Source organism: Bos javanicus, chromosome 11, assembly GCF_032452875.1.
Source record: "Bos javanicus breed banteng chromosome 11, ARS-OSU_banteng_1.0, whole genome shotgun sequence".
Classification (NCBI taxonomy): domain Eukaryota; kingdom Metazoa; phylum Chordata; class Mammalia; order Artiodactyla; family Bovidae; genus Bos; species Bos javanicus.
The window spans coordinates 30723344-30747732 of record NC_083878.1 but is presented as its reverse complement, the minus strand read 5'-3'; the positions used below and the strand labels follow the sequence as shown (position 1 = coordinate 30747732).

The following is a 24389-nucleotide window of genomic DNA, read 5'->3' as shown; positions in this document are numbered from 1 at the left end:
AGCCCATGCACAGGAAGGAAGATCCAGCACAGCTAAAAGTAAACAAACAACATTTTTTAAAGATTTTTTCAAAGGAAAGATTAGGATACATGACACCAGAGATTCAAACACACAAAGAAAAAGTCATGTGAGGACACAGACAGTAACCATCCACAAGCCAAGGAGAGGAGCCTCAGACGAAACCCAACCTGCAGACCCCATGACCTTTGACTTCCAACCTCTGGAACTCTGGGAAATACCTTTCTGTTGTTGGTGCCACCCAGTTGTATAGTATTCTGTTATGGCAGGTGGGACAAACCAAGACAGGGTTCTTGCACATACTAAATAAAGTAACATCTCTAAAACAGTAGGTGCATGGGGGAAAAACATAAGTAGAGGCTGTTATGACTACAGACTGCTGCTCCTAATGTAACCTGTGGTGACTCCTCACAACGGACCACCCCACCATGTTCTCTGTCTCTTGTCTATACAAAGGCTGTACTCTCCCAGACCTCCCCAGAGTCACAAAAGACTGGTTCAAGAATTAATGACTGAGAAAACATGAATATGTACTGATGAATGTAGCAGTTGGGCCAGGAGAACCAGTAACATTTTAAACAGTAAATCATTCATATGGCAGTCACAGAATCTCTAGTTCCTCCCTGAAGTACCTGATGCACACTTCCTGAGTTGTTTTACAGATGCTAAAACCCCTACCAAATGGAAGAAGTAATTACTTGATGACCATGAGTACATGGTCCCCAGAGAGCCCCTATAGAGCCTGAGGATTGATAATGGGAACCCCTGTGAACTGTCCTAATACTTCACCCCATCCACCAAAGAGAGAATTGTGTAAGAGCTGATCACATGTCTTATGACTTCCTCCCCTCAGCTTGCAACTTAAAAATGCTTCCCTGAAACCCATCAGGGCGTTCAGGCCTTTAGAGCATGAGCCACCCTGTTCTCGTTGTATGGCCCTTTCAATAAACCTTTCTCCATTCCAAATTCTAATGTTTCGGTTTATTTGGCTTCACTGTGCATTGGGCACATAAACTTGGGTTCAACAACACTAAGGTGCTTATAACCTGGAAGGAAAGACCAGAGAAAGCCACTTCAAGTAACAGGCAGCATCTGTTCATCCTCCTGCACTAACGCAGACCGGGAGGTTCAGAGAAGAAAGTCTTAGCTCAGGGGCAAGAGGCTTCCCTCGGAGGGGGCATCTGCTTAGGCAGAGATGTGGGGTGGCAGATCAGACAGCGGTGATCATACCCATCTGCCCACGTGTCTGTGTATTTGGGTCCCACGCCAGCTGACACCAGCATAAGAGAATTTCTCCTGCCTGACTGCATTCACTCCACTACGCAGACAGAAAATCCAGTTATACACACCCTGATCATTACTATGGCAGGTCTCCTCTCTGGCCACCCAAACTGGGGCACAAGCCATGGAGATGACCTCAGAGGTGAACAGGGCTGTTTGTTCTCCAATCAAATGTATTTTGGTTTATCCATGGCTAGTCTGAGGCCGTTACTGACCACGAAGCTCACCTGGCAACGCCCACATCAGTGGGAATACGAGGCAGGAAGAACTGACTGACAGAGGGCAAAGTATGTTTGCTTCAAGTCTCGCAACTGCCGGGAATTCCTTAAATGTACATGTGTATAAATATACAAAACTTAAGCAATTCTAAGAATAGGGGAAGATTTTTAAAAATCATTTACTAAGGTCCTATTTACAAACCAAGCATAGATCATCACCAATTACCCTGGCTCTTAGTCTCAAATGCAGATATCACACACAAAAATAGTATTTGTGTCTCTAAGTCCACAGGGAGTACATGCAAAATATTCATGAATCTTAGCACATTATAAAGGCCATTAAAGGCTTAATGAAGAATTTTGCACTTTGAGCGAAGTATGATCAGAAATGTATAAGTGGCTGTGAACGAATGGATTTACCAACTGACACTTTGAGCAATGGGAGTTGCTTATATTTAAACTTAAGGATCTCTAACCTAAGGCAGTTGAGCTTCTAGCAGAGTGACTGCCTTCATCCTAACTTTGAGTCTTCATTTAAATAAGTAACTTATTTAACTTATATGCAGAGTACATCATGCGAAATGCTAGAATGGATGAAGCACAAACTGGAATGAAGATTGCCAGGAGAGATATCAATCACTTCATATATGCAGATGACACCACCCTTATGGCAGAAAGTGGAGAAGAACTAAAGAGCCTCTTGATGAAAGTGAAACAGGAGAGTGAAAAAGTTGGCTTAAAACTCAACATTCAGAAAACTAAGATCATGGCATCTGGTCCCATCACTTTACGGCAAATAGATGGGAAAACAATGAAAACAGTGACAGACTTTTATTTGGGGGGGGGCCTCCAAAATCACTGCAGATGGTGACTGCAGCCATGAAATTAAAAGACGCTTGCTCTTTGGAAGAAAAGTTATGACCAACCTAGACAGCATATTAGAAAGCAGAGACATTACTTTGCCAACAAAGGTCCATCTAGTCAAAGCTACGGTTTTTCCAGTAGTTACGTACAGATGTGAGAGTTGGACAATAAAGAAAGCTGAGGGCTGAAGAACTAATGCTTTTGAACTGTGGTGTTGAAGAAGACCCTTGAGAGTCCCTTGGACTGCAAGGAGATCCAACCAGTCCATCCTAAAGGAGATCAGTCTTGAATATTCATTGGAAGCACTGATGCTGAAGCTGAAACTCCAATACTTTGGCCACCTGATGTGAAGAACTGACTCATTAGAAAAGACCCTGATGCTGGCAAAGATTAAAGGTGGGAGGAGAAGGAGACAACAGAGGATGAGATGGTTGGATGGCATCGCCAACTCAATGGACATGAGTTTGCATAAACTCCGGAAGTTGGTGATGGACAGGGAGGCCTGACATGCTGCAGTCCATGGGGTTGCAAAGAGTCGGACACAACTAAGTGACTGAACTGAACTGAACTGAACTTCCAGCCTCCTCACAAAGTGCCCCGGGTGTCCCTGCAGAGACCTGCCCAATGAAGTCCACATGCTCCAATCAGAACCAGCCAGCAAGGGGCTCACCCAGCCTCTATGATGCTGGTTCTCCAATGGACATCACCACCTCTGTTCTCCTGCTATACCCACCTCTCCACCAGACCCTTGTACTACTGCTCACAGTCCCCACAGCTGCTTGCCCAGCCGGGGAGCCAGGAGGCCAGTGTTTGGGAGGCTCTGCTCCTCTCTGCTCTGTAAGTTAAAACAAGTCACTGCTAGCAAGTGGTTTCCAAGGGCCCTTTAAACTCTTAACAATCTACAAAGATGAATTCTCCTAAAAAGAGGTCCACAGAGAAGTATGTGCCTCTCTACCAAGAATGTGTCTTCCTACCAAAATGTCTTAGGACTCCTGCAACTACACTTCAGGCTGGAAGTTTTCCAAAAATGGCCACAATAATGTCTCCCGTCTAATGTCCTTCTGAAAGGTCACTCTGTCCCTCCCCCAATGGAAGGAGGGTTCTTTCCCCTCTCCCTGAACCTGGGTGGGTCTTTCACTCCTCTAACCAATTCCATGTGGCAGAAGTGACAATGCTGGGCCTGAGCTGACCCAGAGGCTGCCATTTCCTGCTTGCTGGGGCCCTGAGGCACCACATAAGAATCCCAGGCTACGGAGAAGCCACACTGAGACACCATCTTAGACATCAGCCACTCGAGTTTTCAGTGATTCTAGTCCCAGTCACCATCTGGCCACAACAACATGACAGAAAAATCTACCCAGCTGAGCCCAGTCAACCCACAAACCAGGAGAACACTAAATCGTGGTTTTAAGCCTTTACATTTTTTATGTGGTAAGATACATATAGACAAAATTAGCCCTTTTAATCATTTTTAAGTGTACAGTTCTATGACATTAACTATATCCACATTGCTGAGCAACCACCATCCATCTGCAGAATGTTTTCATCTTCACAAACTGAAACTCTGTACCCATTAAACACTAACTCCCCATCCCCCCACATGGTTGCCCCTGGCAACCACTATACTTTCTGCTTCTATGATTCTGATAAATCTATGTACCTCACATAGTGGAATCATATACTATTTGTCCTTGTGTCACGAAAGGTTTATTTCACTTAGCCTTATGCCTTCAAGGTTAACTCATGTTGAAGCATGTGCCAGAACTTCCTTTCAAAGGCTGAAAAACATTCCATTGTACATGTATACCACATTCTGTTTATCCATTCATCCATCGATGAAAACCTCTATGCTTTAGAGTGGTTTTCTGCAACTACAGATAATTGGAGCAAGGACAATGCAGCCCTAGGACAGCAGAGCAAGGCTCCCAAGGAAGATGCTGAGGCCTGAAGAATGTGGCAGAAACAAAGAGCACCAGGGCACTAACCCCCTAGAGTAGGTGATTAGCCAGGAATCCAGACTGGCATTTCCAATAGCACTTGTCAGCATGGGCCGGGCACCTCATGGAGTCTCGATTTTAGGTGGGAGCAATCACAGGCTAAGGACTTGGCAGGATCTTATCTGGGGCTGGGTTCCTTGCCCTGACACAGGCTGATAGGCCAAACAAATGTTTGGTGAATGAGTGAAGAATGTACCTGACGCTGAAGCCAGGTTCTGACTCATCCCAGTTTCTTATAGGTTCCTGTAGGGCAAGAACTGTGCCAAGGAAAGCACAGTAGAACAGCTGCTTATAGGTGGAAAGGAAAGAGGGTGAGGAGATGGGCAGGTGGGAAGATAGGACAGAAGGACCTTCTGACAGGGGGAAAATTCATAGCCAGGCCCCAGGCTTCCCAGGAAGCTGAGTCTCCATCGAAGCATCCACCCTGATCTAGGTAGCCTTAGCAGGGGCTTCACCATCTGGAATCAGCCTTGCTCAGTTTGTTGTGCCCAATTTCCAGGGCTCAAGGCACCTTTACAGGGGCAGGCACAGGACTTAGAAAGGCTCAGCTCATGGTCAAAGTATAGGCCACAGGGGTAGGGAAGGGGACGTAAGCTGTGAGCTGAGTTGCATATTCTGGCCCTGGGAGCTTGGGAGTAGGGACCTTCCTTTACTGTAGGAGGACCCAGATTGCTGGCACAGTGACCCCAGCCCACTCACCCACAACCACTTTACCAAGGAAAGCAGCCTATTCTTCCTGTAGCATTTGGCCACTCAACTAGGGCGTCTGACACTAGGGCAGGATGAACTAGAACATGAATGCTAATTCCAAATCTAAGAAGATGACTTGTACCTGACTTGAACAGGGAGTGCCATCCCTATAAATGCCCACATAAAGAATTTAAAGGGCTCAAATTGCATTTCAACTTTGCATTTAGGTTTTCCAGCCTCTCAAGATAAAATGAAACCTTGGTTAATAACCACAAAGGTGTTTTTCTCTATTTCTCTTCAAGCATACTAGAACTTTGAACGTTAGGAACTGCTTACCACGTGCAAAGCAGTTGTAAGTACTGTACCAGTAACAGAACTCAGAATACGTGGATTTGGGACTTGGCTCAGTTTCTAAGCAACTGTAGTGCTAAGTTACTTCAGTCGTGTCCAACTCTGTACAACCCAATGGACTATAGCCCACCAGGCTCCTCTGTCCATGCGGATTCTCCAGGCAAGAATACTGAAGTAAGTTGCCCTGCTCTCTTCCAGGGGATCTCCCCACCCCAGGGGTCAAACCCATGTCTCTTGCATTGGCAGGTGGGTTCTTTACCACTAGCACCACCTGAGAAGCTCCAAGTCACTGTAGGAATTTGAGCAAACCAGTGACCCTCTTTGGACCTCAGTTTCCTAATTCATGAACAGAGGAAAAGACTATGTATCCCCATAGTTTGTTTATGTGCATTAATAAGAATAAACATATGTGAGATATACAGAAAAATATAGACACAAACACACACATATATGGGGTCTTCATAAGAAAAGCCATAACTATGTAAGAGATTTACTCATGTTTAGTAGGTGCTTGCTGATACCTGCTGAATAAATGGCAGAATAAAGCAAGGTTGCAACAAGACTCACATATGGTGTAAGCAGATAGTCCTTCACACTTTGGAAATGTCAGCACATTGACCAGATCCTAGAAAGCCACCTCTTTCCCTATGTCTCAACAACTGACACCCTAGCCTGTATGCTTCCTCCCAGCAGGCCTTATGACCTCCCAATCCACTTGGATGGACGTGGCCTGATCTCCAGGGCCAGAGCCTGCCCCCAGCCCCTTCCTCAGACCCCCGGGCCCAGATCTTACCTCCAAACATAGCATGAGCTATTTCTTATGCCAATTGAAAAACCCAGATCCCTAGGTTGCCATTACGGTCTCTACTGCCTTTGGTACTAGATAAAACAAATCACACCCTTTCTCTGATTTTCCAGGAGCATAAACACGAAGAAAATTCGTGGACCAGGAACGAGGGTGTCTGCTCAGAGCCTCCTCCCCACATCTCAGGCCTGGACTCCACCTGTGACCTTTACCTGCAAAGTAAGACTCACAGGTGGTCTCCCACCTCAAGGGACTTTGAGAAGCATCACATACCTGAAAATTTCTTTGAAAAAAACATGAAGCACTCCACAAGTTCTTTGGCTCTGGTCATGCTTAGTTTATTTCAGTGTGTTTGCAGACTATGAGTCTCTAGAGGCCTGAGATTAGTTCCCGGGTAAATTTCTTTTGGTACAGTGACCACACACAGAGAAAAATCTGAAGCTCTTTGTGACTCCAGTGCTATTAGCAAATGCACTGTGATCTCTGGACAGTGGCTGGGGCTGGGACAGAAGTCAGGAAGCCCGGTTCCAGTAAATTAAGCGCATCACTTAACCTCTCTGGGCATTTTTCCTCATATGCACAATGGAGCTGACAAGCCATCCACATTCCTATTCTCTAGGATACCAGGAGGCCAAAGAATTTGAAAAGGAAAACACTGCACAAATAGAAATGCCATAGTATACAGCAGGCATGGAGAACTGAGAAAGAAGAGATGAAAAAGAAAGGGGAAGACAAACACCAGAAAGATAAAGCATCTAGGGCGAAATGTGAGGCTCTTGAGATGGCAAGGATGGAGTCCCGTGGAAGAGCCCAGTAAAGAAAGTTTCCCCCAAGCCTGAGATGAGAAGGTTAACCACAGAGACATCTGAAATGCATCTCTGGGTGGAAGGAAATGAAGTCTGTGCATTGTTTGAGGTGGTACAGGATACACCAGAAGCCAAGGCTCGCTGCTGCTCACTCTTACAGCTCAACACAGAGCGAAAAGGTAGATGAGAACTTAAGAGGCCTCCTACCTTTTATAATTGAGGAATGTCACCAGAGAGGTCCTGGCCAGGCCACATCCTGGCACAGGAGGTCCCATCCAGGGTGCTCATTTTAAGGAGGACGTTCAAAAACGATCAGGCCAAAAGCTGGTCACCCACTAATAGGGATAGGGTGTGCTGAGACCAGGTCACAAAAAGAAGGGCTACAAAATCTGAAAGTGTCTCCCTAAATAAGACCTGGAGAAGACACAAAAAGCAAAGAGCTCTTAGAATCAGAAGAAAAAAAAAAACAACAACTTTAAACATCTTCTAGTCCGATCTTCAGAAAAGAGAAATCTCTAGTACCACATCTCTGCTGAGGAATTATGCAGCTGCTGTGGAAACTTGCAGTAATGGAGACCTTATTACTTTATAAGTGAGTTCATCACATTATCATTTGGACAGAATTAAACTCTTCTCTCTCCTATTAACTCTAAATTAACCTCCTCCTGGCTTCCACTGATGCTCTGAGAGGGACACAGACTAAGTTTAAATACTTCTTCACCTACTCATTCTTCAAACAACTGAGGACAGCTGGTCTTGATGACCTCTACTAGGTTGTCCCACAGCCTCTCCAGCCAGGGGCACATTTTTAGCACACCCCTGAAAGCATGTCATTCAGCCTGTCAGTACTTCTTTCCTGGTTATCTCCAGCCAGCTGTGATCTCAGACTGCCATCGGACACTGACGGCTGCCCCTGCTTTGCTTAGGGCATCTCATCCCAGCCAGGAACGCTAGCTCTGTGTTGGCTTTACAACTAGGTTTTTTTCCTTCTGCCACTGGCCACCTCGTGGTCTCAGCTCCCTACCCAGTACCCAGGGCTTGTCATGAACATGTTCCACGATAAGGGCAAAAAATGTGAGTCCCAAATTCATGCCACTTAATGGAAAGCAACTGGTCATTTGATTTAGGCCTTCCAATAAAGACTGAATCTAGACTGTGCAATCGGCATTAAGTATCTTTTCTGACAACTCATTTGACAGATGAGGAAATATAGGCCCAACAAGGCAAAGTGATGCACTCATAGTCAAAAAGATGAACATGAATTCTAATCTTTGGTTTTCCAGGCCTATGTTCTTTCTACTGCAATTGAGAGGAAGTGAGGCCACAGTGCAGCTCAGAGTACATTTTGGAGCAAATTTTCCATAATGTGTATCTGCATTCATTCTTTCTTTGATTCAACAGACATTTACTGAGCACCTATGATGTACTCTGTAAATATCCCAGTAAGATCTGAAGTAAGCTTCCAAGGGCTTTACATCTCAGTGTGTGTGTACACAATGGTGTATGTGAATGAGTTCATTCTTTCATGCATGCACATATTCACTGAACAATATGATAACTAAGCACCCTTAACACTATGCTGCGTGCTGGTACAAGTGAAACAGTCACAGTACATTGCCCCAGGGCAGTCTCTGTCCAGCAGGGACAATTCTCAAATGTCTTGTCGATGTGATAAAGCCCAGTACAGGGTGTTGCGGTATTCAATTAAGCCAGATGCTTCATTAAGATTGGTGCCAGAGATGGTGGCAGTGTCCATAACTGTGGTAGGAGGAATAAAGCTGCCGGTACTGGTGGTTTGAAAAGGCCTTAGGAAGAGTGGGGCTTCTGAACTGGGTCTTGAAGGAGGCTATGAATTTATCAGGCAGAACAGAACAGAGAGAGGTGAGGGTGTGTGCAAAGATGGAGAGGCAAGAGAGGACCTCATCCCATAGGTAGGTGGGCATGGCTGGGGTCAGGAGTTAATGTGGGTGATAGCGCAAAACAGGCAGGTAGGTGAGTAAGGTACAAAAGCCCCACTGTATCATACTAAGGAGCTTGATTCTATCCTAAAGGCAACAGGATTCAGTGAAAGAATTGAGAGAGAATAAACAGGATCAGGTAAGAATTTTAGAAAGAAAGTTCTGACAGTAGAGGATGGACTGGAAGGTGTTGGGGCCAGAGACAGGGAAACCAGACAGGAAGCTATTGGCAGGAATCCAGGTCGAACCTGAGGGTTCCTGCCTACACACACATAATTTTAAAGGCTGAAACATTAGAAGATAGAAGAGACTGTTTTCATGTACATCTCTCTTGGCCACCAAAACTTTGCAGAACCACAGCACCTTCATCATTCTCCATAATGATGTGGTGACCCCAGAAGAGTGATGTCGGCCACAGCATCACCACCAATCCTGGTGTGTAGGAGCCTCCAAGAGAAGTAACTTATGGCTGCATGCATCAGCCACATCTACCAAAAGGGGGTGGGGATGGACCAGCCCTAAACAAAGTCAAATGAGGGTCCTAGAAGGAGGAGTAGGTCAGGTTAGAGGAATGCAACAAATCAGAAACAAGACAAACAAAAGTTCCAAGAGGGAAGGGGTTAAAGGAACCTCTCCATGGGAACAGGGAATGAAGAACAGAGAGGAGGAAATCAATACAAGAGCCAGCACCTGTCTCATCCGGTCTCCACAGGCAGGATGCAGTTCAGGGAGCCCACTCAGCCCCCTTGTGGGAATCTGGGAAAGGTGTCCCCTTTTTAGACCAACAAGAAGGCCACAAGCAGCAGCGCCTGCAGCCCTGTTCCCACCCTCAGCTGGTGAGAGCCTGCATGTGCACAGATGGGCACGCTGAACAGATAAGCAGGAACATCTGGGTGGAGAAGGGATCGTGCGGGGGGATGAGGCAGATCTCGACAAGCCGGGAGCTGTTTGAGTAGCTAAACCCCATCAGGTGCAGTACAGAGCCATCCTCACTGGGAGTTTAGAGTCAAAGATGAATGAGAAGAAGGTGAAAAACCTAAATGATTTCCTTCCTTATGAGGGAAAAAATGCTCATCTAGGCAAGTCTGAGCCTTCTTGGAGTTGGAAGATTCTGAGATGATCACCAAGTTTCTGTGCTAAGTCACTTCAGTTGTGTCTGACTTTGTGTGACCCCATGGACTACATGTAGCCTACCAGGCTCCTCTGTCCATGGAATTCTCCAGGCAAAAATACTAGAGTGGGTTGCCATTTCCTTCTCCAGAGGATCTTCCTAACCCTGGGATAGAACTTGCGTCTCTTATATCTCCTGCATTGGCAGGCAGTTACCACTAGTGCCACCTGGCAAGTCCTAGGAAAGTCCAATTGCTATTCCCCATGACCCCGGAAAATTCTTCTGAAAATCAGAACATCAGACCATTCCTATGCTACTTAGAAAGAGCCCAACTAGTCACCTTCCAGTGAAGCCACGACGAGCAGCAGCACCAGGGATTTTCACAAAATTGATGGGGTTCTGCTTTAAGCCACAGACTAGCAACAGGCCTGGAGCTGCACAGATTAAAACATTTCTCTATGTTTGCATTAATGCTAAACTGAGGCCAACAAAAGCAACATTTGTCGCATCAATTACCATCTTCCACAGCCTCCAAGTTGGCCCTGAATATAAGTTACCATGAACTAGTGGGAAAAAGCCTTCAGAGGGGTGAAGAGAGGCCAATATGTCAGCCCCAACTCTGAATTTCTGGGCCACGGCTGTTTTAAATTAGATTCTCAGTGCCGCTTTCACCAGAGTCTTGGCTTAGCTCTGCAATGGAAAAGTTATTTTTGTGCTCTGAGCCACAAATATTTATATGGAAGCATATTCATAATTCCAATTATGTTGTTTTCATGATGCTCTTTTCTTCTACTTAAAAACAATCATAGCTATCATGATTATTATTTCTGATAAGACATATAAAAAAGCTCTGGGCCAAGTACAGATTCCACAGGACCCAGATAAATGATTGCAAACAGGCAACAATCATTTATAAGATTTTATATCTTATAAAATCCTTAAGAAATAATTTCGGTCCATCTATACACTGTGATGGCCTTCTTCTTTGTCCCTACTCCTCAATCACTCAGGGCCTTCATGATCTCTCTTGGGAAAACCTAGTCCCAGAAGTAGTTCTGATATTTATTCCTTATGTATGCTCTCTGAAGTCTTTGCATTTAAAATGTTATATTCAAAAATGAGATGAAGGGTTTTTATCTCTTTAAAGAACAGGAACACCAACAAGTAAAGGAAAGAGATATTTCTGGTTAAGAGGGGCATAAGTCTTAGGTAGTAACATAGTTATTCTATAAAGTGGTTGATCTAGGACTTCCCTGGTGGTCCAGCGGCTTAGACTCTGTGTTCTCAAGCAGGGTTTGATGCTTGGTTAGGGAAGCAGATCCCATGTGCAGCACAACTAAAGATCCTGCATGCCACAATGAAGATGGAAGATCCTACATGCCACAACTAAGATCCAATGTAGGCAAATACATGAATAAATAAACATAATTTTTTAAAAAACCTAACCCCATTCCCTGCTACCCTACTACATAAATGTATATATATTTTTTAATAGGTTGGGCTATGAAGAGGTGGTATAGATGTAGAATAAAAATGGTGGAAATTCATCCAAGAGAAATCTAAACTGATTACCAAGAAAACCCAATATATTAAGAGATGTAGCCATGGCCTCTGCCCAGAGGTCTCTGATCAGAACTCCTGAAGCACAATCCTGGTTCAGTAGAACCAGTTCAGAAGGGAGATGATGTGAGGAGACTAACGTGTGTGAGCATTAACACATCCCAAGCGCTTGGCCCATATTATTTCTTGTTTATCTCACTTAATCTTCAGAACCACTTTTTGAGGTAGGGTTTATTATCACCGTTTTAAGGAAAAGGAAACTTAGCCTCAGAGAAGCTAAGTACTCGCCCAAAGCAAGTTACTTTAGATAAGTTACTTAACATCTATGGTCTGAATGTTTGGGTGTCTCGGAGTTGGTGATGGACAGGGAGGCCTGGCATACTGCAATTCATGAGGTCGCAAACAGTCGGACACGACTGAGCGACTGAACTGAACTGAACTGAACATTCATGTCAAAACCCTAACCTCCAAGATGATGGTATTAGGAGGTGGGGCCTTTGGGAGGTGTTTAGGTTACCAAAGTGGAGTCCTCATGATGAGCATTCTTATAAAAAAAGTCCTAGAGAGCAAGCTCACCCTTTCCACCATGTGATCACACAGACAGACGTTGGCTGTCTGCAAATTAACAATATTGAGAGTTTCAGGTGCACAGCAGAGCTACTCAGCCATACATATATATCTATCCGTTTTCCCCCACCTCCCCTCCCATCCTTATTGGTTATCCATTTTAAATATAGCAGTATTTAATCTATTTTTTTAATGTAGTAATATTTGTCATTACAGTTTTGTTCACTGTTTTGAAGTGTTTGGATTGAAGGGGTAATTCAGGGAATTCTGGTCAACGTTATGTGGCAGCCTGGATGGGAGGGGAGGCTGGAGAAAATGCATTCATATGGATGAGCAGCTCTGCCACGCACCTGAAGCTATCACAACATTGTCAATTTGCTATACTCTAGTAAGAAATAAAAAGTTTAAAAAAGAGATGAAACAGAAATCTCCAGATAACAGAAATAAAGAGGGAAGTCAAAGTGGACCAAATAGTCGGAGCTGAAGCCAAGGGGCTTATGGAACAATCCAGACCAGTTAGAAGCCTGAATGGCTAGGGGCTGAGAGTTTAATGGCATGCGTGCAGTGAGGGGAGTCCTGTAATGGCCACCTGATGTCAGGAGCTGTCGCTGACACACTTACATAAAGCTGAAGTCAAAAACGCCTGCTTCATAAGTGAAACAGTTCTAGAAGAACATTACTTGTCAATCTGAGGAAACCACAAGAAAGCTTGTCATGTGCTTGAGCAAAGAGTAGAAAATGAATGACCTTAAAAAAATCTGAAATCCACACTTGCACCACAATGCAAGGACAAGTTTAAATGCATACTTTCAGGCTGTACAAGGTCTCTAGGCCAACATTAACAAAAAGGTAAATTTGGGAATGGGCAAATCCCAGATTAGACCAGCAGAAGCAAATGTCAAATTGCTTTATAAGGATATGCTAGCAATCCTGAGGTAGGTAGGATTTCTGTGAAAAACAACTCTTGATGAAGATGTAACACACAAGAGAAAATAAATCATTTTTAAAAATTCAAAAGCAGAAATAACAAATAATCTAAAAATTTCCTTAAAATATTGAAACATAGAAAAAGGGCTAAAAATTAAAAAATTAAAAGGCAAAGAGATAATATTTTTAAAAACCAGTAGATACTAAGTACCAAATAGAAATTCTAGAAATAAAAACATATAGACATTAAATTTCAAGAAAGAAACAATGGGTGGATTGAACAATAGACCAAACGCAGTTAAAAAAATTAATAAACTAGAAAATGGAACTGAAAAAATCACTCAGAATATAGTTAAGATAAAGAGATACAGTTAATCCTTAGGCAATATGGGTTTGAACTGTGAAGTCCACTTATACGCAGATTTGTTTTCAATAGTAAACACTACATTGTCCTCAGTTGGTTGAATCCAAGGGATGTGAAATCATGGATTTAGAGGAACTGCGGATATAAAAGAACTGCGTCTATGAAGGGCCAACTGTAAGTTAAACACAGATTTTCAATTTCGCAGAGGGTCAGTACTTCTAATGCAAATTGTTCAAGGGTCAACTATAGTTAAGAAAGGAAAACTTCAGATGAAGAAAACATAGAAGGTAAAATTAGAAGGTTCAACACTCACCTAATGGGTATTTCAGGGAAGACTGGAGGTATAAGGGACTCAAAATCAGAGTACGGACTTTTGTCTCTTATGTTCATTTCTATATCTCTAGAACTTGAAAGCATTCCTGATACATGATAAGTGCTCACTAATTATTTTAAAATAAATTTGTAGAGGAAATAAGTGAGAAACCTTTAGATATAAAAACAGAGGCGTGACTTCAGATTAATGAGCATACAGAATTCCAGGTAGAATAAATAGAAACAGATTATATCTGGACACATAATGAAAGGGCACAACATGAGAGACAAAAAAGATAAGACTGAAAGGCTCCAAGAGAAAAAACAGATTACCTGCAAAAGGATGGCCAAAAAGAGACTTTTCATAAGGAACAATTGAGACAAAAAGACAGTGGAGTAATGTTACAAAATGCGCAGGGCAAAATATCTACTTAGAATTCTATACCTTGACAAATTATTTCAAGAGGGACATGAATAAAGACATTTTCAAAACAATACCAAAGCTACCCACAAGATTGGCATATTACAACTCTAGACTTCAGCAGCAGCAGCAGACCTTCAGTGAAAAAATTATCAGTATGAAGAAAATGAATACAGGAGAAAGGAATGGTATGTAAGAGGCAATGTTGAGAAAAGAAACTGGTAAAGTCAGGAGGGAGGGGGAGGGAGACTCAAGAGGGAGGGTATATGTGTATAATTATGGTTAGTTCACCTTGTTGTACAGTAGAAGCCAACACAACATTGTAAAGCATTATCCTCCAATTTAAAACAATAAAGTAAAATCACACCAATGAAAAAAAGAAATGGGTAAAGTTAAATAAACTTTCACTATAAAAAAGGAAAACAAGTAGGAATAACAATGATGACCAATTTCAGGAATGGGGAGAGGACCATAAATGATGTGGGATTAAACCAGTAGACCACAATAACCAGAAGATGGGAAGAGAGGCTGGTCAGATTTAAAGGCATCTAAGGCCACTGTACTGATGAGAGGAAATACAGAAATCAACTTTAGACTTTGTTAAATGGACACAATGTTAAAAATTTAAGAAATACAAGTAGAATTTTGTCTTTCAAAACAGTTGACAGAAGTAGAAATATACAAAACTTGACCAATCCAAAGAAAACTATGAAAAGAAGTATAAAAGAAGCAACCAAAAAATGCTAAATGGGAAAAACAAAAACTTAAGATGGCAGAACGAGGCCAAATGTATATTGATTAAAAAGAATGTAAAAGTTTACATTCTATTATTAAAAAGATTTCCAGGCTATCATAAAAAAAAAAATGAAGCAACACATAAAAACTATTTCTAAGATTAACAGTTAAGGCAAAATTATAGACAGAAGTTAATATAAAAGGACATATAAGACATAAAAAAATAATAACCAAGAGAAAGTAGGTACACCAACATTAATATCAGACAAAATAGAATTTCTGCCAAAAGCATCAATAAACATAACAAAGAACTGTACATAACATAATAAATTCACCCTGAAGAAATAACAATCATCAATTTGCATAAACATTAATGGATTACAAGGAAAAACTGACAAATCCACAGAGTGGAAGATTTTAACATTCCTTTCTCTGAGACTGAAGAGAACTCAGAAAACAGGCAAAAAAAAACCAGGAAGAACATGCGAAATTTGAAAAATACACTTAATAAATACACTTGATGCAGAATGCTGCATCCACCAAGCAGGGAATATATTTTTCTTTTAAACCATACATGATATATTTGGAAAAACTGTTCATGTAACTGGACACAAAGGATGGCTACTATACAAACCATGCTGTCTTTTCATGATGCAACTAGATTAGAAGTCAACAATAATTTAAACAAAGTTAAAAAAAAGGTTTTTTTTAAGTTGAAAATGGAAAATTAAACCCATACGTTCAAAAGAAAATTTAAAATGTACAAAAAATTTAGAGCCAAGTGATATTGAATGTACACATACCAAAACCTGCATGATGTGGCTAAAGCAATATGTAGAGCTAACTTTATAGCTTTAAAATACATGTTTGTTTGTTTGTTTTGCCATGCCAGTGGCTTGCGGGATCTCAGTTCTCTGCCCAGGGATTGAACTTGGCAGTCAGTCCAAGTTCAAGTCCTAACCACTTGAAAGCGCCACTAGCCTACCAGGGAATTCCATAAAATGGATGCATTGAAAACAAAAAATAAAAGAGCTAGGAGTCAACTTAAGTAGCTAGAAATGGAAAGAAGAAATAATATAAATAAGAGGAAATAAAAAGACATGAAAAATGAAAAGTATAGATAAGGAAGAAGCTGGTTATATCAAAAGATTAATTAAACATCTATATTAGCTTTTGAGATGGCACAAATAAACAGTATTAAGAACTAAGAAGGAAATATATCTTAAAACAGTCAACATTTAGAAAACAATAAAAGAAAATTACAAATAAATTTATGCTAGTAAATTTGAGAACACATGAAATGGATCATCTAAAGAAATTATCAAAACTGAATCAGAAAGAAATAGATCAAACTTATCAAAATCATTTATGAAACTGAATTGTCAAAAACTTGACACACATACCCTGGCTAAGCAGTTATTTTACAATGAATTTTACCAAACTTTTAAGAAACAAGCCATCTTTACCTCTCACAAACTGCTTAAGAAAAATATATATGAAAAAGTTTCCCAACTTATTTCATGGAGCTAATATAAACTTGATACCAAACAATGTAAGAACAATGTTTTTTAAAAAAGAAAATTATAGACAATTGTTTCACTTAATAAACAATTGCAAAAATCTAAATAGGATACTAGCAAATGATATTCCATAGAATAAAAGAATATATCTGTATGTGTGTGTGTGTGTGTGTATCTCTCTCTCTCTCTCTCTCTCAAAGTCATGGCATCATCGACTCAATGGACATGAATTTGAGCAGACTCCAGGAGCTAGAAAAAGACAGAGAAACCTGGTGTGCTGCATGCAGTTCATGGGGTCACAGAGAGTCATATATAACTGAGAGACTGAACAAAAAATCTCAAAGTAATTAAATATATTCATACTATTACATTATAATATGAAGAAAGAAAATTATATTACCTCATATAATTTACACAAAACATTAAGGCATTACATAAAATCAACACTCAGTCATGATAAAGTGTGTAAGTTGTTAAAAAAGTATCTATTGAAACCTTAAGCAAACTTCATGATTAATGGAGAAACATTAAGAGCACTCATTAAGGACAGTAAGAAGACAAGGGTGCTCACTGTCACTGTTACTATTAAATGCTGTCCTGGAGGGTCTACCCAATCCAGCAAGACAATAAAAAGATATGGTCAAAAGAAAAAAAACAAATCATTATTATTCTGTGATTGTCTACCTAGAAAATTCAAGAATACCAGCATAAGAAACAATCAGAGACTTCAACTGGGATGATCAATACAAGATCAAAATTTAAAAATCAGGAATGTTTCTATGGGACAGGAAATAACCAATTTTAAAGTATAATTCAAAAAAGATATCATTTATAATACACACTAAACCGATCAGAAATAGGAAATAGATAAAACAAAATCTGTGTAAAAACATTTACACATTTACAGAGGAAGTCACCTGAATAAAAGAAGAAGATGAATATTATAAAGGTATCAGTTCTCTTGAATAAAAATTAAATGAAATCAATAAAAATCCCAACATGATTTTCTGTGTTCAATGAGACAAACTAATATTTATATGAACTATTATAGTCCAAGAAAGCCAAGAAATACTGAAAAAATACAAAAGTAACTGTTCAGTTCAGTTCAGTAAGTAGCTCAGTCGTGTCCGACTCTTTATGACCCCATGAATCGCAGCATGCCAGGCCTCCCTGTCCATCACCAACTCCCGGAGTTCACTCAGACTCAGGTCCATTGAGTCAGTGATGCCATCCAGTCATCTCATCCTCTGTCGTCCCCTTCTCCTCCTGCCCCCAATCCCTCCCAGCATCAGTCTTTTCCAATGAGTCAACTCTTCGCATGAGGCGGCCAAAGTACTGGGGTTTCAGCTTCAGCATCATTCCCTCCAAAGAAATCCCAGGGCTGATCTCCTTCAGAATGGACTGGTTGGATCTCCTTGCAGTCCAAGGGACTCTCAAGAGTCTTCTCCAACACCACACAGTTCAAAAGCATCAATTCTTTGGCACTCAGCTTTCTTCACAGTCCAACTCTCACATCCATACATGACTACTGGAAAAACCATAGCCTTGACTAGACAGATCTTTGTTGGCAAAGTATTGTCTCTGCTTTTGAATATGTTATCTAGGTTGGTCATAACTTTCCTTCCAAGCAGTAAGCGTCTTTTAATTCATGGCTGCAGTCACCATCTGCAGTGATTTTGGAGCCCAAAAAATAAAGTCTGACACTGTTTCCACTGTTTCCCCATCTATTTCCCATGAAGTGATGGGACCAGATGCCCTGATCTTTGTTTTCTGAATGTTGAGCTTTAAGCCAACTTTTGCACTCTCCACTTTCACTTTCATCAAGAGGCTTTTGAGTTCCTCTTCACTTTCTGCCATAAGGGTGGTGTCATCTGCATATCTGAGGTTATTGATGTTTCTCCTGGCAATCTTGATTTCAGCTTGTGTTTCTTCCAGCCCAGTGTTTCTCATGATGTACTCTGCATAGAAGTTAAATAAGCAGGGTGACAATATACAGCCTTGACGTACTCCTTTTCCTATTTGGAACCAGTCTGCTGTTCCATGTCCAGTTTTAACTGTTGCTTCCTGACCTGCATATAGGTTTCTCAAGAGGCAGGTTAGCTGGTCTGGTATTCCCATCTCTTTCAGAATTTTCCACAGTTGATTGTGATCTACACAGTCAAAGGCTTTGGCATAGTCAATAAAGCAGAAATAGATGTTTTTCTGGAACTCTCTTGCTTTTTCCATGATCCAGCAGATGTTGGCAATTTGATCTCTGGTTCCTCTGCCTTTTCTAAAACCAGCTTGAACATCTGGAAGTTCACGGTTCACATATTGCTGAAGCCTGACTTGGAGAATTTTGAGCATTACTTTACTAGTGTGTGAGATGAGTTCAATTGTGCAGTAGTGTGAGCATTCTTTGGCATTGCCTTTCTTTGGGATTGGAATGAAAACTGACCTTTTCTAGTCCTGTGGCCACTGCTGAGTTTTCCAAATTTGCTGGCATATTGACTGCAGCACTTTCACAGCATCATCTTTCAGGATTTGAAAGCGCTCCACTGGAATTCCATCACCTCCACTAGCTTTGTTCATAGTGATGCTTTCTAAGGCCCACTTGACTTCACATTCCAGGATGTCTGGCTCTAGGTGAGTGATCACACCATCATGATTATCTTGGTCATGAAGATCTTTTTGTACAGTTCTTCTGTGTATTCTTGCCACCTCTTCTTAATATCTTCTGCTTCTGTTAGGTCCATACCATTTCTGTCCTTTATCGAGCCCGTCTTTGCATGAAATGTTACCTTGGTATCTCTAATTTTCTTGAAGAGATCTCTAGTCTTTCCCATTCTGTTGTTTTCCTCTATTAATAGCTAACAATTATTGTGTGCTTCCATATATGGCAGGCACGATTCTAACATTCTGCATACATTATCCTTAAAGTGAATACTATTATCTATTTTATAGACAAGGGAGACTGAGAGAAATTAGGAAACGTGCCCAAGGTTACTTGGTATTCTTAGGAGTAGCAATAGACAAGACAATGGTGTCATATATTCCAAATTCTGAAAGAAAATAATTGTGAGTCAAGAATTCCACACTCAGTCAAACTTTCATTTGTAAGAGCAAAATAAAGATACTTTAAGGAATATAAATATTTTTAAGTTTATTAAAGACTTTCCATGAAAGAACATCTTAATTTCCATTGACATGAACTCAGAAGGAAGGAGTGGGTTACCAGAAATACAGAACAAAACAATATAAAGTAGATGAGAAAAGTGGAACTAAGTATCCATAGGTAACAGAAGGTATACAATAATGTTATTAGTTATTCAAAGTGCAGGCCATGAAGTCTGATGCCTATGCTACAACGAAGGCCACTAAGTGGGCTCTGTGCTTCTTTCTGGCCAAATCAGAAATTGAAAACATCAATGAAAGGGTTCACAGCATCCACAAGACAAAACAGACAAGTTGTTCACAAGAACTATTCCTAGCACTGAGACCACAAGGACATTTCTCCAGTGCTCAGATGGATACAAGATCTGGGACTTGTCCATCTTGGTCTAAGTATGATAATTTGGGAAAGAGTTCCTTGACTCTTACAATATTTTTTCAACAAGAAAATGATATAGAAGCCATCAGCCTGTCAGAAATCTCTTCCTGGAAAAATAAAGGAGTGAAAGCCTCCTACATAAGGTGTGCTATTTGAACAACTAGGTATTTTAGAAAAGACCATCTTCAGGTACATTCCAGGAAGAGGATAGTAAGGTGACCTCTGGGAGCCTGGCTGCCTGTGAGGGACCATGATGATTCAGGATGTGGGCTTCTTTCCCAGAGCTATCCCCCAGAATATTTCCATCTCCACTAAACCGGTTCATCTGCCAGTGCAAGGGAGCATTACCAGGCTTCCAAAAAATAGTTCTTTATTGTGTTTTCACAGTAATAAACATCAAGAAGCAATCCCAACATTCCATATAACACAAAGATAAATGGAAATCTGGCATCTGTCTCTGGGCCTTCCTACCCATCTTGCTCCCCTGACAATGCCAAGAAAAATGAATGCCAATCATTAATTTGTCAATTTTTAAAAATCCTGCCTTCTACCAGGCAGCATAGACATAATTTGCTGATTTTTAAAAATCCTGCCTTCTATCAGGACTGCTCTAGAATTCCATGGGGTTCCTGGATTCCCAGGCTGTTCAGAAAGCCTCAGAGGAATTCTGGATTATTTATCATAGATACATCTGGCTTCCAAAGGAAAATGAGCAACCCCAGGCTAAGTCAGGAGCAACTCCCCAAGACTTCCAAGACAAGCTATAGTGGGAAGTGGATAGGAGACAGGGGTATTTTCCAATTAATCAAAATATCAGTTCTTACTAAACCACAAATTATTTTGCCTTCCTTTTCTATTTTTTTCTTATAATTAAGATAACAATAATAATACAACAGTGACAGAGATTAAGACTTTGGTCACTGACCTGATTTCAAGATTTGATTCTAGCACATAGTGGCTATGCAACCTTGGCAAGTTTCCCCCCAGATTCTAGTTTCTGAGTCTTATATCATGAGAATAACAGTACTTACCTCAAAGCATTAATATGAAATACCATATGCATGCGCTTCATACTCAATAAATGTTAGCTATTACTATTGCAAAACAGTGGAGAAATACAGGCAAGCACAAAGAAAATCAAAAGTACCTGTAATCCCACCATCCATTTCCATGCATACCATTCCAGTATTTGGGGGTGTATTTTCAGAGTGAGATACAAAGCTTTCATAACTTGAAATAAAATTTCTTTCAAAATTTAACAAAATACCCTGAGCATGTTAATATAATTTGGTATCCTTGTACACATGATTTTAAAATGTCACATCATATTCCTTTAGGTTATTTTTCTTAAATAAGAAGTAAAAATAACCCCTTCCCTTCTTCCTCCTCTGCAATTTCCACACTCCATCTATCTCCAACTCATCTGGTCAGTCAGATGACAAGTGGCTGCTTTCTATAGGCTAACTGGGGATGTAGCCTTCATCTTGCCATCCAGACCACCTGCTCCTTCAGTCTGGGACATGTTGCCAGCCTTCATTATATCCCCATCATTCAGAGCAGCCTATCTGGGGCTGCACAACAAACAGTCGTAAACAATGGCAAACCACTCAGTTCAACAAGATTTCGTGAGTTGGTACAAAAGTTGAAGAAGGCAGAAAGGTGATTTCTCTCCAAACAGTATCAGGTTGACTTCTGGGGCATTAAATACACTATTAAGAATTCTCAGGAAGAGGAAGAAACTGAAGATTATTATCTAAGTGCATTGTTTTTAAGTACCAGGGTCAAACAAGTTCAAAACTTTCAAGGGTTTTCTTTTTGAATGGAAGTCACAATGCTTCCTTACCAATGACATTTTGAGATCACAGTAAAACCTTACTAATTCATACTAATGGGGAACTACCGCACTCAATCAGCACAGAAAAATGAATTACACCCTTTTCAAAACCAGTTTCTTCCTAATGAAATTCATTTTTTAAATCTTTCTGAATAGCTCAATACTAACCTGTTTTGATAGGTTGTTCTGAATCTGATCTAATACATTTGTTACAATCACATTTATTATCTGTACAGAAACAGGAATGGCTGAAGTTCTTGAGAAGTGCCTTCTCTCTAAAAACAATAAAAGTTCAACAGTCCCTACAGTCCTGTTTGTACAGTTCATTCCTTAGGAAAGCTTTTTCTTCTTGGTCTTGTGGTAGCAAACCCCAGCTCAGGCTGTTTCCCTCTCAGCCCCACGGCTCCAGTTCCAAGTGGGCAGAAGTTAGTAATATCAACCCAGATCAATCCCTTAAACAAAATCTGAAAACCTCCGAATTCCAGGCTTGACCAGACCCATCTTAGAATTAACAAGTTCCCTTCTAAGCACCCAGAGAACTGAGCCTGTCATGGAAACACTGATTCAACCCTAATGAGAACAGACATAAAAACCACACAAATGAACTAAACATTCCTCTACCCGATCAGAGTCAAGTTGAAGCCAACAGCCTGAGGATTAAAAGAGGCGAGGTTGTTTTTCCTCTTTGAGGTCCTGCTCATTTTCACCTCTTCCATTGCCTTGTTTCCACAACTCCTGTTTATGAGAAGTTGGGAGAGGGACGCAGGGGAGGGAAGAAAAATGCAGGGTGAGTAGCCAGGCTGGGGAATGCCAACAGACAGTGTGGTTTTTGTCAGGCAAATTAAAACTTCTAGCCCGGGACGCTGTAAGAGTTTGTTTGGGGTAGTCCGAAAATAAGCGCCAGTGAACTCTCATCTCCCACTAAAACAGTCTAAGTACAGAATAAAGCCTTTACTTTCCAAAGACCAGGTTCTGCACAATATTTTTAGCAAGTACTCTTTTTCTCTATTTTCTTGTTTTATTATTTCTCCCGTTTCTTTCAGAAGTAGAAAGGTTAATTAAATGAAGTTATTATTGGGAGAAAAGAACAGAGAGGTTAAAAAAAACAAAGGTGCCCAACAGAAACAGGAAAATTCCAAGAAGGAATATATTTTAATTTCCCTTTGGACATGCAACGCATAGTGTGCGGGGCCAGGGGACCCAAAATCAAACTCCAGTTAGTTTTTACTGCAGAAATTCTTTAAGCAAGAGTGAAGACCCCTGTGGCTGTGACTCCCTGGCCTGGGTAATCGCCTTCTGGGGCTGGAGGGGCCACTAGGCTGGCGCTACCAGCCTGTGGGCCAGGAGCCTCCCAGGGAAAGGTTAGGGGGCGGGGGGCGGCGGGGGAGAGAGTAGCTGCACCAGTAACAGGAGCCAGGAAAAAGAAAAGTGAGAGTTCTGGGGTTGGGGGGACGCTGAGCCCCTGGAGGGGTGGAGGACGGGGGCTGGTGACCGTGCGCTGAGAGGCTGCGACCGCACGGGTTTGTTTGGATGAACACCGTCCCTCCCTCCTCCCCCTCCCACCCCCCACGCCCCCAGAAAGGAGTCGAGATTCTTTTCTTTGCTGCTTAAGTTTTCTTTCTCTTGAGAGCCGAACCTAGGTGTCGGCAGCCGCCTCAGAGCTGAGGTGCGGAGGGGAAGCCGGGTGGGGCCCAGTCAGTGCCGGCCCTGCGCTCTGGGGACAGCGAGAGCCGCGGCAGAGAGGAGAGGCACCCAGCGGGGCGCCGGACCAGCGCGGGAGATGCCCGCGTCCCGCGGCGCCGACTGCGCCCCCACTCCCAGCTCCCCGTCCTCAAACTTTCCGGGTAAACCGGGGCTAACCCGCCAGGGAGAGGGGGCTCCCCGTGCCTCCCTGTCGGTCCCCTGGGGGAGGTCACTCACCCGCAGCGCGGCTGGGGTTCCGACTCTGGCAGCGGCCATCCACCTCGGAGGGAGGAGCAGGAGGAGGAGGGAGTAGACAGAGGAGAAGGGCGAAGGGGGCGGCGGGGGCGGGGAGGGAGGCCCCCGAGCGGCCGGAGCGGAGGGGCGGGGGCGTGGCCACTCCGCCGACGCTCTCCCGCCCCGCCCCCTGCTCCGCCCCGCCCTCTGCTCCGCCCCGCTTCTCTCCTCACTCCTTTCCCGCCCTGGATCCCCCTAAGTTTTTCTCCATTCTCTTCCCCCAACCCGTCCCCGTATCTTTCTTCCAAGTCTCCAGCTCCCCACAAGTCGGGGAGAAGATGCTCCCTCCATCAAACGTGGGGCGGGGTGCGAGAAGGTGTGTGAGTTACCTTTAGAAGTCCCTGGAAGCAGAAGCATGGAGCCCTTGGCTGTCTGAAACTATCCCTCGCCCTCTAGGATCTTGTCCTACATCTAGGATCTAGGATCTTGACCTTTGGGGTCGTGGGATGATTGGGGCTGGACATGAGGGGGTGGGGAGGGCGGCGGTGGGAGACAGGTGAGGTGACTTGGGGGTCATGCTTTCCACGTTGCTTCATTGCGCTTT

At 42.3% G+C, this 24389-nt stretch overlaps 1 protein-coding gene across 1 annotated transcript in view; it reads right to left on the bottom strand.

Moving 5' to 3' along the window:
* STON1 (stonin 1) overlaps positions 1 to 23947 on the bottom strand; it is a 58143-nt gene extending 34196 nt beyond the window's left edge. The window contains exon 1 of the mRNA XM_061432306.1: positions 23789 to 23947. The gene's annotated coding sequence lies outside the window, so the exon portion shown is untranslated. The remainder of the gene's footprint in view (positions 1 to 23788) is intronic.
* Positions 23948 to 24389: the final 442 nt, after the last annotated feature.